Source organism: Heptranchias perlo, chromosome 15 (assembly GCF_035084215.1).
Source record: "Heptranchias perlo isolate sHepPer1 chromosome 15, sHepPer1.hap1, whole genome shotgun sequence".
NCBI classification, from domain to species: domain Eukaryota; kingdom Metazoa; phylum Chordata; class Chondrichthyes; order Hexanchiformes; family Hexanchidae; genus Heptranchias; species Heptranchias perlo.
The window spans coordinates 57,508,879-57,525,725 of NC_090339.1; the positions used below are offsets into that span (position 1 = coordinate 57,508,879).

General features: G+C 42.3%; 1 long non-coding RNA gene across 1 annotated transcript in view; it reads right to left on the reverse strand.

The window, feature by feature from the left end:
• Positions 1–360: 360 nt before the first annotated feature.
• Positions 361–16,847, reverse strand: part of LOC137333132 (uncharacterized) — a 74,834-nt gene continuing 58,347 nt past the window's right edge. The window contains exon 3 of the long non-coding RNA XR_010965802.1: positions 361–3,895. This is a non-coding gene — a long non-coding RNA (uncharacterized lncRNA). The remainder of the gene's footprint in view (positions 3,896–16,847) is intronic.

Consider the following 16,847-nt stretch of genomic DNA (forward strand, 5'->3'; position numbering starts at 1 on the left):
GGATCAATTTTGCCAATCCAATCAGAATCTAGAAAACTTTAGTAAGATCATCTCAAAATCTTGTCTTTTTCAAGTCAAACAAGATCAACTTTCTCAACTTTTATAGCTAGGCAATGGGGTCCCGAGATGGGATGGGGCCAGAACCTTAAAGTTCAATTAACTTTTTGACTGGTTCTCTTCAAATCACAAGCAAAAGTTAAACCTCAGATCAATTTACTCACATCTGTTCCAATAACCTCTATTACGCAGTTCATAATTTCTCCAGCTAAATCAAAGATAACACATGTTCTGCAGTGTGCTATTAAACTAAAACAGTAGTTCAGAAGGCACTAAATTGTAATCACAAAATTCAAGTAGAAGTTTAATGAGCATAAATCAGTGGAAATCTATCACATTTTAGAATCCCTCAGTCATAGTTGTGTGTGACCATGCACCAAATGAGTTGATCCTGCTCCTGGACCTAGCTCCATTGTTCATTTGCCCTCTCTCAAAAGGGCATCCCTTAGCATCAGCACAAACTTCCAAAAAGTTATACCCATCCACTTTAAAACTGTTGCAAAAATATATTAAATTATTCACAAAGTAATAGTTTGGGGAAGAAAAAGCAATGTATATTTGATAGAGAACAAATGGTTTGCAAGATAGAGCAAGGCAACAAATCGATGGGGTTCCAATGTCCTAATGTAGTGTAAAAGTGTTGCTTGAGCTGTTTATTCAGATATTGAAATCCTGAAAGCAAGTTTTTCATGTAGATTTTTTTTTTATTTCTAAGCTTTTCTGTTTGAACACCACCATTAACATTTGTATCTTGCCCATCCTCAATTTTGCCTCACTGCTATGGAGTTTTACTATTATAAATGTGATTGTACAACTTTGCATGAAACTGATAGGTGTGTTCCAAGATGCACACCTGCACCCTGAGTATTTTGCTGCAAAATATAATTGTGGTTTTCAAAAGAACATGCATCTTAATAAAAAAATATAAATCTTCCATTGGTTTATAATACGCTGTAAAATAAAATCCTTGCGCTTTTACCAAGATATGTAACAGCAAAACACAAGATATCCATGCTAGTGAAACAAATAAGGAAACCACAAACAAAAACAAACTGACAATTTGAAGACAATCAGTTATAATTAGAAATAACTTTGAAGTGAAGATGATTTTAACTCATTTCTTTTCTTGCGTTATTTTTACTAACTAGAAAAAAAGTTACTGCCTTTTCTGTATAAACTCAATTTATCCTAAAGCAACATTTGTGATGAAAGCAAAGTTCCCCCATGCCTAAGAAAGAGAACATCTATTATTTATTTCACATTAATTTAGATAGAGTATTTTGATTTGAAGGTTGGTTTCACATCAGTTGTATGTTCGAAAGCATGCTTTTGTCTTGGTTACCAGGGAAGAATTATAGAATGAATCATCGAATGATACAGCACAGAAGGAAGCCATTTGGCCCATTGTGCCTCTGCCGGCTCTTTGAAAGAGCTATCCAATTAGTCCCACTCCCCTGCCCTTTCCCCATAGACCTGCAAATTTTTCCCCCTTCAAGTATTTATCCAATTTCCTTTTGAAAGTTACTTTTGAATCTGCTTCCACCACCCTTTCAGGCAGTGCATTCCAGATCATAACAACTCAGTGCGTAAAAAAATTTCGCCTCATCTCGTCTCTGGTTCTTTTGCCAATTACCTTAAATCTGTGTCCTCTGGTTACCAACCCTTCTGCCACTGGAAACAGTTTCTCCTTATTTACTCAATCAAAACCCTTAATGATTTTGAACACCTCGATTAAATAAAGAACCAAAATACAAAACTGCCTGGAGATATTTTGCATCGGACTAAATAACCCACATATGTTTGGACTTGATCTTTTTTGATAAAACCCAAGACATACACAAAAGTGAATAGCTGAAATACATTCTGCTGGTTACGTTACAATGTTTGCAACCTTTTTGCACTGAAATCACTCTTCTTACAGCACATAGTTCTCAGGAATGTTTTGCCAGTTATTTCCACAATTAATGATTAAAGTACAAAAAGATGAATATTACATAAATAACAGTGGGCAGGCAACTGGTCGTAATTACAACACAATCTGAATGAAGGGTTCAAATGACATTATAAACTGTGACAGAGAAGCTTGAGAACCTTATAATTGTCATTAGGGACCAATTTTCTTCACCAATTGTCTCTCTCAGTTTCCTGAAAGGGTTGGCCTCTTGCTGAAGTGCGGTGTCACAGGCATCACTATCTCCTTGAAGTGAACGTTCTTCATGCGTAAACCTAGACAGGTAATGTTGACTGACTATTCAACTGCATGACAGACGAGGGGCTTCTCAGCTGAACCTGACTTTGTCCTCACCTAATATTTACTTTCCAGCAAGGGTCACTGGACAATGATGAGGAATCTAGGACTATTTTCCAATCCCCTGTTCCACAGGACAATTGTACCAACTCATTTGTTGCCCGGTTGAGAGCAGTTAACTGAGCGTAGACAGGAGATTGAATCTGGGGCCTTGCTGCTCTATTTGGCTCAACTAAACAGTGCCTTAACCAAAGGGACCTTAGCTAGCTTTATTTAAGGGAAATAAAAAATATATGTTTTGAACTTCATCAGATGGTATCATTCAGGTTTGCAAACTATTTTACCAGACACCAATTCACAGTGTGGATGGACTCCCAGGCGGTCTATAATTTTTGCGGCCTGGACGAGTCCACGTTCCATGTTTATACTGAGTGTGAGAGGGTGCAGCCCCCGTTTCACTATTTGAAGGGACTGCTTCTCAAGTTCTGGCTGCACTTCAGTCCCACGCTCCTGATCTTTGTCCACCCAGCGAGGAGGGGGGCGGTGGGCAAGTCAGACGATCTCCTCCTGGCGCTGCTCCTGGGCCTGGCCCAGGTGACCATTTACAGGTCCAGGCTAGATGCGGCCTGTGGAGGCGGTCGCTCCGACTGTCTGTCTCTCTTCTGCAGCATTCTCCGTGCCTGGGTGGCCCTGGAGAAGGAGCATGCAGTGTCTGCCCATGCACTCGAGGCTTTCCACGACTGGTGGGCACTGCAGGGACTGGAGTGCACAATATACTGATAATAAAATTATTTAATTGGTTTTATAATTGATCTATTGAGATGACATGGGTGGCCCCAGTGTCATCAGTAGAGGAACACATTTATACTTAACCCCCCCACTTTTTTTTTAAAAAGGGGCATAAACTAACAAAAAATATTTTCAATTCCCAGTATGGGCATCGATGGTCCAGATTATTAAGGATGTCCACAATGAAGGATTAATGATTAGAGGATAATCAAGGCAAGTTGCAATTGTGGCCAGTGTACATTCTGACAAAACAAATGTAGTACTATAATCTCAGGGGTCAGATTTTGTTAGTTAAGTGAACTTTTTCCCTTTCGTTTACATCCTCACTGCCTTGCGGTATCAATTTCCAAGTGCAGGTTCTTAATCCTGTTTAAACGAATAGCTTTAATCAAATCGGTCAAAGCAAGAAAGGTATATGTTTCTAAGGTGTAAGCCATTTCTTTAAGAGCAGTCAGTGGATATTTAATGGAGTCTGTAAACCTGGACACAGTAGCAGGTGACACTAAAGGCACACAGCTGCCATAAAAAGGTAAGCTGGGTGCAGCAGACAAAGGCATCAACCAACAGGGAGGAATTTATTTGGCTATTAACTTGTATTTAGATGTTAAAAAAAGTCAGAATTAATAATACATATACAAATTCAATAGAGATCCCTGGCAGCATATTCACATTTCTACATAGATTTAAAGGCTGGTAACGGAACAAAAACAATGACCCCAGAGTAACGCATGTTGCCCGAGGGTTAGTTATACTCAGCAGGTCCTCTTGGGATGGTTGAATTTTCTCAAGAAGATAAAAGATCTGTGGATTAAAAAAAAATTCTGAGCACGACGGTCAGAAAAGACAAAATAAAACTCAGCATGGGTAAAAGGTTTGAGTAGCTTTTTCTTATAAAAAAGACATTCTCCATCAAACAATCCCATTCAATTGTGCAGAACTGCATAACTAGATAAAGCACTCAATGCATGTATCTGCAATCTGTAATGTGGCATGTAGCCCCTGTCGTACTATAACCTGAAAAACATTTTAAATGGAAAAATAACATTCATTTAAAAATGAAACGGTTACTGATATTTTTGATCAACTTGATACCGCTGATTTTTTTTTTATTCCTGATGATGCATTCAGTAACATCATCAGCAGAATTGACTTGGAGCACTCATTGAATCGTACTAACAGTACCCTAGGGGGTCAATAGCTGTGTACATGTTAATTCAGTTCCCTCATATTGTTGGGCTTGGTAACATCTCTAAGCCATCCTTGGTAGAAATACATAGAAGTTACTACATGGAAACAAGCTATTTGGCCAAACTAGTCTGTGCCATTCTTTATCCTCCACTTGAGCAAATAATTCTAAATCACATTCACCCACCTTGTTCCCATGTCTCCTTATCCCTTTTGCTTTATCCACCTATCCAATCTAATCTTGAATGCTGATGTCGTTTCTGCCTCAACCCTGGAAGTGAATTCCACAGCCTCACAACTTTGTGTGTGAGAAAAAGTTTCTGTTGTCCTCTGCCCTAAATCTGTTATGTTTAATCTTGTATCTTTGGTCCCTCACTCTGAACCCCTTGATTACTGGAAACAGTCTCGTTCCATCTACCCTGTCCCATCCATTAATAATTTTCAACATTTCTATCATATCGCCCTGTAATCTGCGTTGGTCTAGTGAAAAAAGCCCCAATTTTTCCGAGTCTTTCTTCGTATTTCCTCAGACCACGTAGCTTCCTCATACTTGCGCTGCACTCTCTCATTGACGACATCAACTCTCGTCATTTAAAATTAAGAAATACACAGCGGGAGGGAATCAAAGTGATGCTGACGTCGATTGTAATCCTTTTCAGTAGGTCGATAGATTTTCTTTTTGTCCCTTTCAAGGCGAGGAATGTTATTCCTGAAATGAGACAGTCCATCACTCTCCAAGACCCTGTCCACATTCAGCGTCCCCTGACCAGGTAGTGTGCAATCGGTTGCAGAGCAAAGCCCTGCTTTGTTCCATTTGAAAAGCACCCTTAATCTTATACCAACAGGATATTAATATTTCCCATGCCGGGTAGGGCGGGATGCCCATTGACCCTCAAGTGGAGTCGGGCAACAGGTCAGGTCAGGGTTGGGGGGAGGAGGGGGGGAGGAGGGGGGGTGGGGAAGGGGGTGGTGGGGGTGGTAGCAATCCAGGGGTGGCCTTAAAAGTGCCGGCAGCAGGCCGGAGTTTCTTTGTGGGCCTAGGAGGAGCACTCCTGCGCCCACAAAAATATCAAACTGCAAAATTCTTGAGCAGCCGCCATGGTCCCTTTAAGGAGCATTGGTTAGGTCGCTCAAAATTTGGTGCGACTAGGTGGAGCGCAAGCTCCACCCAATTGCTCCTGAATTTGATATTCAGGGTCCTATAACAACAACAACTTGCATTTATATAGCGCTTTTAACGTCGTAAAAATGTTCCAAGGCACATCACAGGAGCAATCAACAAACAAAATTTGACACAGAGCCACATGAAGAGATATTAGGAAATGCTACCAAAAGCTTGGTCAAAGAGATAGGTTTTAAGGAGTAAATAAAGAAGGGGAGAGAGTTAAAGAGGCGGAGAGGTTTCGGGAGGGAATTTCAGACCTTAGGCACTAGGCAGCTGAAGGCACAGCTGCCAATGGTGGAGTGATGAAAATCAGTAATGTGCAAGAGGCCAGAATTGAAGGAATGCAGAGATCTCAGAGGGTTGTAGGGCTGGAGAAGGTTACAGAGATAGGTTTTTTTTGGGGGGAGGGGGGGGGGGAGGCGCGAGGCCATGGAGGGTTGGAACCCAAGGATGAGAACATATTTTCCCACATTTGACAGAACGATTACCTAAGGATTCCCCAAACAACAAATCGACAGAAACAAAAGCTTCCACAGATTGGCAAGTGCTTTGTAAGAAGGTGCTATCTGCATAGCGCTGCCAGAAATGTAGTCTGAGGAGCAGAACAAGCTTCATTAAACTCATTTGCATGAAGTCCATAATGTTGGTTTCTTCATCCATTAGCTTGAAAAGTCGGCAAAATAAGATAAATCGTTATTCTAGCCATTTACATGTTTCTGCTGTCTCATTGACTTATTTTTCAATGTAACAGTTCTGTCGATAAATGGAGCCTGTTCTTAATTTTGCAAAACAGTGAATAATGAAGCCAGGAAACCTGAAGACTGATACTTACTGCTGAACAACCTCCAACTGAAAGACAAGTCTCCATGATTTGTTGACACCATGTTAATGCAAGCACTCATTATGGTCAACAAACACTGACAAATTTTTCAATCCTGAGGAAGCTAAATAATGCAATGACTGAAGTGCATTGATTCAGTCTCCCGTGATCTGATCATTAAGACACTAAACTTGTCGCTGCACAACGATTTAATGTAAATATACAAACATACGAACAATGCCAGACAGGAAAAGACCATCTGGTCCATCCAGCCTCTCCCACACAGTTGTGATACTTTGTGTATCACGATATATATACTCCACACTCCATCCGAAACCACGTGATCTCCTGGGAGAGGCGAAAAACCAGATAAAAACCCAAGCCAATTTGGGAAAAATAAAATCTGGCAAATTCCTCTCCAACCCCCTTAACCAATCGACGCTAGTCCAGGAGATCTCTGTGGCCCTGATCACTCTATGCAGTACCTACCTTATATATAAAACCATAGTACCTGCAACCTTGCTCTCAGCAAATCAATCTTCCAAAATATTTTCATCTTTCGCCACCATTCAGTTGGTGAAGTGAAGGGTTTATTGCTCATTTGAGTGCAGCTGAATATTACTTGCTCTAAAAATGTTATTTACTTTGGAGATTGTTAACCGGAAATAAATAAATGATGGCATGTAGGGTTATTTAATATTCCAAATTTAAAATTTATTCCAAAACTTACAATTCATGCATCGATTTTATCTGGAATAAAAATAACATGCTCCTCACTTTACACTATCCCTGCAGCAATAGCATGAGCACTCAATAGCCGTGAAGCACAAGAGCTGGATAAATATTTGCTTGGGAACAGGATTGGAGGGTCTAGAGATTAGGATAAATTAAGAAACACTCCACGTGGCACAAAGAATTTGGTGCTGAGATGGCTATCGGGGTATTTGGTTCTATTATCTGCGAAGTGCTGCAGGCCAGGATTGAAGAGTAGGGATAGAGAGATGAATAAATGTTTTGCAGAACTTTTCTTCAGTTGAATAAATGAGCAGGGTGGAGTCTATGAAAAGTATAGATTCCACATGGTCTGGGGAAGAAACGGCTTTAATAAGCCAAATGACCTTTTCGCATTTCATCTCCTCCTGCGTTCTTGTGCGACGGTGTGCGAATATTACACAGTGTGCTGAGAGTTCGGTACGTGTGGGAGTTAGGTGAAGTGGGGGAAGGAGGTGCTGCTTTGCCTTGCTTTTCTTGCAGAGCGGTAGTGGACCTGAGAGCGGTGAGCGGCGGGAGAGAGCGAGACCAGAGCGGGGATATAAACAGCGCGGAGAGAGCGAGACCAGAGCTTACTCTGAGAGCGAGACTCTGAGACCAGCGGCAGTTCGGGGTGACGTCACCAGTCAGAAAGTGACGCGGCACAGGGGAGGCAGCTGATTGGTGAGTAGGTTCAGGTGAGTATTTCTACCATTTTACTGTAAGTAAAGTAATAAGAAAGGGAAGATCTGCAGGTTTTATAGCAGATAGTGTTTTTTTTTAGTGAACCTAGGTCCCTAGTATAGTTAACATTTTCTAATTTCAACGTAATTTAAAAGGGGTAACTCAGCTAAGGCAAGTCATGGCAGCAGACCTCGCACCCGTGATATGCTCCTCCTGCAAGATGTGGGAAGTCATGGACACTACCAGTGTCCCTGCCGACCATGTGTGCGGGAAGTGTGTCCACCTGCAGCTACTGACCGATCGTATCTCGGAGCTGGAGCTGCGGGTGGACTCACTGTGGAGCATCCGCGATGCAGAGAAACTCGTGGATAGCACGTTTAGCGAGTTGGTCACACCGCAGGTAAAGGGTATACAGGCAGGAAGTGAATGGGTGACCACCAGGAAGAGTAAGAGATGCAGGCAGGTAGTGCAGGGGTCCCCTGTGTCCATCCCCTTCTCAAACAGATATGCCACTTTGGATGCTGTTGGGGGGGATGACTTATCAGGGGAAGGCAGCAGCAGCCAACTTCCTGGCACCACGGGTAGCTCTGCTGCACAGGCTGGGAGGAAAAAGAGTGGCAGAGCTATAGTGATAGGGGACTCAATTGTAAGGGGAATAGACAGGCGTTTCTGCGGCCGCAACCGAGACTCCAGGATGGTGTGTTGCCTCCCTGGTGCAAGGATCAAGGATGTCTCGGAGCGGCTACAGAACATTTTGGAGGGGGAGGGCGAACAGCCAGCTGTCGTGGTGCACATAGGCACCAACGATATAGGTAAAAAAGGGGATGAGGTCCTAAAAGCAGAATATAGGGAGTTAGGAGGTAAATTAAAAAATAGGACCTCAAAGGTAGTAATCTCAGGATTGCTGCCAGTGCCACGTGCTAGTCAGAGTAGAAATAGGAGGATATTTCAAATGAATACGTGGCTAGAGGAATGGTGCAAGGGGGAGGGATTCAAATTCCTGGGACACTGGAAACGGTTCTGGGGGAGGTGGGACCAGTACAAACCGGACGGTCTGCACCTGGGCAGGGCCGGGACCGCTGTCCTAGGAGGAGTGTTTGCTAGTGCTGTTGGGGAGGGTTTAAACTAAAGTGGCAGGGGGTTGGGAACCTGAGCAGGGAGAGAGAGGAAAGCGTAACAGGAAGGGACAGAAGGTATGGAGTAATAGGTAAAGTGTTAAAAAAGGAAAAAGCAGGAACTAAGCGTCACAAAACAGATTTGAAAGTTCTTTATCTGAATGCACGTAGCATTCGTAATAAAATGGACGAGTTAACGGCACAAATAACTACGTATGGGTATGATCTTGTGGCCATTACAGAAACATGGCTGCAGGGTGACAACGACTGGGAATTAAATATGCCAGGGTATTTAACAATCAGGAAGGACAGGCAGGAAGGAAGGGGAGGTGGGGTGGCTATGTTAATAAAGGAAGGAATCACTGTAATACAGAGAAATGATATTGGGACAAAGCATCAAGATAATGAAACAGTTTGGGTGGAGATAAGGAATAATAAGGGAAAAAAAACATTAGTGGGCGTAGTATATAGGCCTCCTAATAGTTGCAACTCTGCTGGAAGAAGTATTAATCAGGAGATAGTCGGGGCATGTAATAAGGGAACAGCCATAATTATGGGGGATTTTAATTATCGTATTAACTGGACAAATCAAATTGGGCAGAGCAGCCTTGAGGACGAGTTCATTGAGTGCATCAGGGATGGATTTCTTGAGCAGTATGTAACTGATCCTACAAGGGGGCAGGCAACCTTGGACCTGGTCCTGTGTAATGAGTCAGGATTAATTAATAATGTCCTAGTTAAGGATCCCCTTGGAACGAGCGACCACAACATGGTTGAATTCCATATCCAATTAGAGGGTGAGAAGGTTGATTCTCAAACAAGCGTACTGAGCTTGAATAAAGGAGACTATGATGGTATGAGAGCGGAATTGATTAAAGTGGACTGGGAAAATAGATTAAAGGGTAAGACGGTACATGAGCAGTGGTGTTCATTTAAGGAGTTATTTTACAACTTTCAAAATAAATATATTCCACTGAGGAAAAAAGGGTGTAAAAGAAATGACAGCCACCCGTGGCTAAGTAAAGAAATCAAGGATAGTATCCGACTAAAAACAAGGACATATAAGGTAGCCAAACTTAGTGGGAGGATAGAAGATTGGGAATTATTCAAAAGACAGCAAAAAGTAACTAAAGGATTGATTAAGAAAGGGAAGTTAGATTATGAAAAGAAATTAGCAAAAAATATAAAAACAGATAGCAAGAGTTTCTATAGTTATATAAAAAGAAAAAGGGTGGCTAAGGCAAACATAGGTCCCTTAGAGGATGAGACCGGGAAATTAATGGTGGGAAACATGGAGATGGCAAAAATGCTGAACAAATATTTTGTTTCAGTCTTTACAGTAGAGGACACTAAGAATATCCCAACACTGGACAAACAGGGGACTCTCAGGGGGGGAGGAGCTAAATACGATTAAAATCACTCAGGAGATGGTACTCAGTAAAATAATGGGACTCAAGGCGGATAAATCCCCTGGACCTGATGGCTTCCATCCTAGGGTCTTGAGGGAAGTGGCAGTAGGGATTGTGGATGCTTTGGTGATAGTTTTCCAAAATTCCCTGGACTCAGGAGAGGTCCCGGCAGATTGGAAAACTGCTAATGTAACACCGTTATTTAAAAAGGGTAGTAGGCAGAAGGCTGGAAATTATAGGCCAGTTAGCTTAACATCTGTGGTGGGTAAAATTTTGGAGTCTATTATTAAGGAGACAGTAACGGAACATTTAGATAAGCATAATTTAATAGGACAAAGTCAGCATGGCTTCATGAAGGGGAAGTCATGTCTGACAAATTTGCTTGAGTTCTTCGAGGATATAACGTATAGGGTGGATAAAGGGGAACCAGTGGACGTAGTGTATTTAGACTTCCAGAAGGCATTCGACAAGGTGCCACATAAAAGATTATTACTTAAGATAAAAAATCACGGGATTGGGGGTAATATTCTGGCATGGGTGGAGGATTGGTTATCAAACAGGAAGCAGAGAGTTGGGATAAATGGTTCATTTTCGGACTGGCAACCAGTAACCAGTGGTGTTCCACAGGGGTCGGTGCTGGGTCCCCAACTCTTTACAATCTATATTAACGATTTGGAGGAGGGGACCGAGTGCAACATATCAAAATTTGCAGATGATACAAAGATGGGAGGGAAAGTAGAGAGTGAGGAGGACATAAAAAACCTGCAAGGGGATATAGACAGGCTGGGTGAGTGGGCGGAGATTTGGCAGATGCAATATAATATTGGAAAATGTGAGGTTATGCACTTTGGCAGGAAAAATCAGAGAGCAAGTTATTTTCTTATTGGCGAGAGACTGGAAAGTACTGCAGTACAAAGGGATCTGGGGGTCCTAGTGCAAGAAAATCAAAAAGTTGGTATGCAGGTGCAGCAGGTGATCAAGAAAGCCAACGGAATGTTGGCTTTTATTGCTAGGGGGATAGAATATAAAAACAAGGAGGTATTGCTGCAGTTATATAAGGTATTGGTGAGACCGCACCTGGAATACTGCATACAGTTTTGGTCTCCATACTTAAGAAAAGACATACTTGCTCTCGAGGCAGTACAAAGAAGGTTCACTCGGTTAATCCCGGGGATGAGGGGGCGGACATATGAGGAGAGGTTGAGTAGATTGGGACTCTACTCATTGGAGTTCAGAAGAATGAGAGGCGATCTTATTGAAACATATAAGATTGTGAAGGTCTTGATCGGGTGGATGCAGTAAGGATGTTCCCAAAGATGGGTGAAACTAGAACTAGGGGGCATAATCTTAGAATAAGGGGCTGCTCTTTCAAAACTGAGATGAGGAGAAACTTCTTCACTCAGAGGGTGGTAGGTCTCTGGAATATGCTGCCCCAGGAAGCTGTGGAAGCTACATCATTAGATAAATTTAAAACAGAAATAGACAGTTTCCTAGAAGTAAAGGGAATTAGGGGTTATGGGGAGCGGGCAGGAAATTGGACATGAAGCTGAGTTCGGATCGGTCAATGCCCTGTGGGTGGCGGAGAGGGCCCAGGGGCTATGTGGCCGGGTCCTGCTCCGACTTCTTGTGTTCTTTAGATTTGTGGTTGGGATCAGATCAGCCATGATCTTATTGAATGGCGGAGCAGGCTCGAGGGGCCGATTGGCCTACTCCTGCTCCAATTTCTTATGTTCTTATGTTCTTATGTTGTGCGATGCCCTTGTTTTAATGACTAAAATGAAGGATCCCTCAGATCCAGAATGTACAGCTCTATGACTCCTGTCTCACCCTCATCAGGTTAAGTTAATAGCGTTGGCCTCCTCTTGGGAAAAATATCAATTGTAGAAGCTTGACAAAACTCAGCCTCCTTTCTTGTGATTGCGAAATGTATTGAACGAGACTGTCTTGACATGTATTTTTCTTAAGCTGTACACTCACTAGCATTTGCTTTTTTTTTTGCAGATTGGACACTTAGTATTGTCATCTGTGCCTCACCATACTAGGTTAAGTAATGACGGGTCTGTCAAGATGCTAGTCTCTGTGGTTTTTCAACAACTTTTGATATAAATTTGATGTGTAATGCAACACCTCCATAACCACATCAGTAGCAAAAATAACTTCTGTTGACAGAAGGTCATGGAATTAAACAAAGATAGTCATTCATACTTGTTTTTAATTTTATATTAGCAACTAACAGTCCAATTTTCTCACAAGGTGCATATGGAAATTCTGTGAAGGCACACACCAGACACCTCTGGAAACTCCCACCTCTATAACATCAATCTCTTCCAAGCTGTCAAGCCTGCAAAGCCGCAACATGCATTTGCTGTCTTCAGAAAGGTTCTTCAGCTACCGAGGGACTTAAGGTGATTGCTTTCCAGTCAACTACAGACATTTTAATGCCACTCATGGGCCTCAAACCAGTTCACTGGAATCCTAAAGCTTGCACTCAACCACCTAGACACCTCCTCCCAGGCCTCATTTCTCTTATAAGAAATTAGGGGATTAGTACCAGTTCCTCCACCACAGAGGCCACCCCCTGTTTGGTCAATCTGTCTTCATTCAATTCTTTTTTCTCCAGTTGCCTTTTACTGTTTCCCCCTCTGCTATCCCCATTACCTCTCAAAGATGTTATTTTGGTTTGTTCATGTATTTAACTGTTATTGTTACTGGTATTATGGCTGTAACCCGGATAAGGTTTGACAGGATACATTTGAGGAACTGAATCATAGATTAACAGGGCTCAATTTCAAATCCCTCCTCTCCCGCTGCCTGCCAGAAACCAGACTGTGTGTGTGTGGGGGGGGGTGGGTTAATTAAATGAGATGGGGACTTAACCTCTCCTTTCCCGCCCCAATCTGGCCGACTACAGTTTTAAATTGTAGGCACCAGGAACGCTCTCCCCAAGCCTGCAGTGCCTTCTTTAAATGTACAGATCAGGTTACGGTGATGTAATTGGGGCCTTCCCTGCCATTTTAACCTGAGACCCGAGTGGGGCGGCAGTGATGGCTTCCCCACCAGGCAAAACATGCCAGGGACTGCAGCAAAAAGAGGCCCAGCGAAGTAAATTAATTAATTTTCTTTTTAGTTTCCCTGTGGGTCAAGAGGAGCAAGAGTGCTCCTCTGGGCCCCACAAGGAAATCTTGAGCCTCCCCTACCCCGGGCTTCCTCCCCGCCTCCCCCAATCAGGACTCCCTCCCGGATCACTTACCCTGTGGCAGAGACTGTACCCCTAGGTCCCCGGGGGACACTTCCAGCCAACTTCCCAGCTGCTTTGATCGGGAAGTTGGCAAGTGGCGTGCTAATGAGGCCCAGCCGGTAAAATCAGCTGAGCCCGCCTGCTGCCACATCTGGATAGACGCGCTGCTCACTTTGCCGTGATAGCACATGGAAATTAAAATCAACCCGACAAAATCTAACATTACAAAAACAAGTCATTCATCCTTTGAGTAGAATGGACCTATAATTCTCTGGAGTTTGGAAGAATGAGAGGTGATCTCATTGAAACGCATAAAATTCTTAGTGGGCTTGACAAGATTGATGCTGGGAGACTGTTTCCCCCTGGCTGGAGAGTCCAGAACTAGGGGTTATAGTCTCAGGATTAGGGGTTGGCCATTTAGGACTGAGATGAGGAAATATTTCTTCACTCAGTTGTGAATTTTTGGAATTCTCTACCCCAGAGGGCAGTGGATGCCCAGTCGTTGAGTATATTCAAAACTGTAAACAATTTTACAACACCAAGTTATAGTCCAGCAATTTTATTTTAAATTCACAAGCTTTCGGAGGCTACCTCCTTCCTCAGGTGAACGATGTGGAAATGTTCAAAACTGATATCGATGGATATTTCAACACTAAGGGAATCAAGGGATATGGGCATCGGGTGGGAAAGTGGAGTTGAGGTAGAAGATCAGCCATGATCTTATTGAATGGCAGAGCAGGCTTGAGGGGCCATATGGCCTACTGCTGCTCCTATTTATGTTCTTTTAAAACTGTGCCAGGAGGAGCCACATCGCCCAATTCCACTCTCCCGCTCACTCCCCCAGACCTTTTGTCATTGCTTTTTCAAGCAGCCATCTAATTCCCTTTCGGAAGAATTTATTGGACTCTGTTTTAACAACTGGATGTTATTGTCTTTACAACAATTTGCATTTTTTTCCTTTTTTAAAACAAAAAGAGGATGCCAAAATTAGATTTTTTGGCCTTTCTTGGTCTCAATGTCTGAAATTACTAACGATTCAAAATGCTACACACAGATAACAATTAACTGTAAGGATACATAAAATTATATAATATTGTTGAATTAATTGAATAAAGTAACTTTCCAAAGAATCGCCTACATGTTTCTGCCATTAACAGTCTCCAGCCCAATGGTGAATTCACACTCTACTTGGCACGATGCTAAACCTGGGAGTGTAAATTGGGTGCAAAGTCCCGACCTGATTCCAAAGCAAAGTTCGCTTCTCCACGAGGTGTCACACAGCTTCATTCCGGTGCTAGGCCAAGCTTTGCATTTACGTTATATCTCTACCGTCGGTACAAAGTGAAACCACTTCACATTGAATGCACCTCCAGAGCGATGGGAAAATGTGCCTGCAAGAAATACAGCAGCAGAACTCGTACGTTTGAACTGTTCATACAAAAAGCCTTAATGTTGATGAATGATTTTTTTTTTATCAGCATAAAGCTGCGCTGTGGTCCAATTTTGTGGTTTATAGCTCAGAAACAGATTGCAATTAATTGCAAAACTATAGAGCATGTGTAACGACAAAGCTGTCAGACCAAACCCATTTATAAGCACGCTTAGATTTTTTTACTCCCCCATTTTCAAGTTTAGTTTGGAAAATCAATCCCTTTTACTGAACGCCAAGCCTTGTTTACTCTTAATTACAGCAATTTTGTAACACATATCATGAGCCTAAATCTCTAGCATAATGATTACTGCTTTCTGTATCAAACAGCAACAGCAGGTTTCAATCCCCTTGATGACCATCCTCTGGTTTACTTTCACAACAGAGATTAGGCAGCTGATGTGAAAATAATGAGCTTTAAATAAAAAAAAGTTCTCCATTTATGCCCCATGGGGAAGCTGTTCTCTATTAACCACTTCAAGAATGACCAATTGAAGTGATAAACCTGGATTAATTTTTTTTTAAGTATGTGAAATTAAATCATTAAAGCTTGAAGCCTAAGGTGCTATCAACCCACTTTATTAACACGTGAAGCACTGGCAACTTCTTCAGATAATGTCTCAATGTAGCAAAACATCCCAGGGCATTCCATATCTGATGTTGAACCCAAGCAGAGGACAGAAATTAAGGGAGATGACCAAAGGCACAACCAAAGATTTGATTGTAGAAAATTTTGAAGGTGGGGAAAGATGAAACAAGGTGGAGAGGTTTGGGGAGAGAGTTTCAAAGTACGGGAGAAAGATAGCTAAATACTATACCACTGATAGTGGACTGTAGGGAAGAGTGAAGGCACGGTAGATCAGAGTTGCACAGTGGAGGATGTGAGCAGACAAATGGTGCTAGTGGATGCTTTAAAAGTAGACAGGAATAAGGCTAAGGAGAGATCTGGGGACAAGCATGAGGATTTTGAAGTTGTTGCACTGAGGGATTGGGAGGCGATTAAGGGGAAATAGAAGTACAGGGTAGATTGTGGGCAGCAGAGTTCTGCCTGAGGTGAAGTTTAATAAAGAGGTCATTGGAAAAAGAGAGCTGGATGTCGCAAAAGCATCAATGATGGTTTCAGCAGCTGAGAGGTGAGAAAGGGATAGAGGAAGATGATATTATGGAGTGGAAGTAGGCTGTCTTGATGACAGTCTAGATGTAGAGTTTAAAGCTAAGCTCAGGGTCTTAGCAGGATACCAAGATTGCAAACCGCCAGATTGAATTTGAGTGCACGCAGAATGGGATAAAGGTTTGCAGGCCCGATTCAATGTGCAATCCTCTGAAGCAACGGGAACTCTGGAGTTTTAAGTGCAATGGCAGCAGAGGGCAAGTGTCTTTACAGAAACTCAGAGATGGGCCATGGTGAATATCAGAAATCAAAGCCATGGACTACCCCAATGGGATGCTATGGGAGATCTCCTAGCGTAACTGAAACTATGTTGTGTCAGTTTTGTGTTGTTTACAATACAATTTCTATCAATTATAGCTAGCTGTGAAAAAAATGTTGCCTTTAACTTGTTACACCACCCACTGTCATTCTCAATTCAAAGTGAAATTTGTACCTTCCCATTTGTTATGGCTCAGTTGCCTCATTTAATTCCTACTTTCCACAGCCCTGGTTTAGTTGTAGCTACAATTGGAGTAAATATGTTCCAATTTAATTACAATCCAAGTTGTTTTTAACTGTGCCATACCTTGCAACATGTAGTTTGATGACCTCCAAATCCTTTCAGACAGTGAACTCTGTTCACCTACTTTGCAATTATAGCTATTCAAGATCTCAAACTATTGCAGTCTGTTAACAGAGGTCATTTTCAGCGGTAGCCTCTAATGGAAGTTGGTGCATCCGATTGTGCTGTGCATTTTCAAGGCATTCATTAATTCATTCCCTGATTCGGTTCTCTTGCAAAACTCAA